Here is a 778-nt window from a genome sequence, read left to right as displayed (position 1 = left end):
TTTTTATATTATTTACAGTCATATAACAAGTTATTAGTAAATGTTAACAATAAAAAAAATTTACTTCACTTGGGAAAAAAAATAATTTATGCATTATTATTTGTACATTTGCTCAAAAGCAGTCAAAATTACTTCCTTGGGCGATCTAGTGTTAAACTGATAAACATTTCATTTTCCACAGAAATCCGCGGTGTGGCAATTTTTTTATTTTATTTCTAATCACGTTTCGTTAATTAAAATAACACCGAAGATGCAAGATAAATGTCCCGATTTGTATTCGCGGTTGAAGCGTCCTTTCAGTGAAAGACGGTGCGTGTCGAATCACAGTCAAAGGATTCGAGTAAAAGGAGAGGCACGACTATTTGTCTTGCAGAGTCTTCCTGATGTCCTCGGCACAGTTTCGAGCGCCGAGGTCGTTCGACGGAGACCTTCGCCGGGGTCAGCATTGTATCCACGATCCAGACGCAACGACCGCCGGCGTTTCGGATCTGACGGTACCTCTCCTCCCCCCCCTAGCGCGGAGGGAAGCAGATCAATAAGCGTTCAGTGCGTTTCGATGGCACCCCTAAACATGGATACGTTGCCCATCACGCCAGCGTTCGTATTAACAAAGCAAATCGCAATTTCTATCGCGAGAAACAGTCGACGTCCCACCGGAAGCCATGCTATATTTGTTTAAAAATTCTCATCGTACAACAAATGCCTCACGAGTCATCCGAGAAGTCACGTTCAGAACCTCGACCTGTACATAACTTGCTATACAGGGTGTCCCAGAAAA

This window comes from Ceratina calcarata, unplaced genomic scaffold, assembly GCF_001652005.2.
Source record: "Ceratina calcarata isolate Rehan_Ccalc_2016 unplaced genomic scaffold, ASM165200v1 scaffold60.2, whole genome shotgun sequence".
Lineage (NCBI taxonomy): Eukaryota > Metazoa > Arthropoda > Insecta > Hymenoptera > Apidae > Ceratina > Ceratina calcarata.
Note: the sequence above shows the minus strand (reverse complement) of the source record.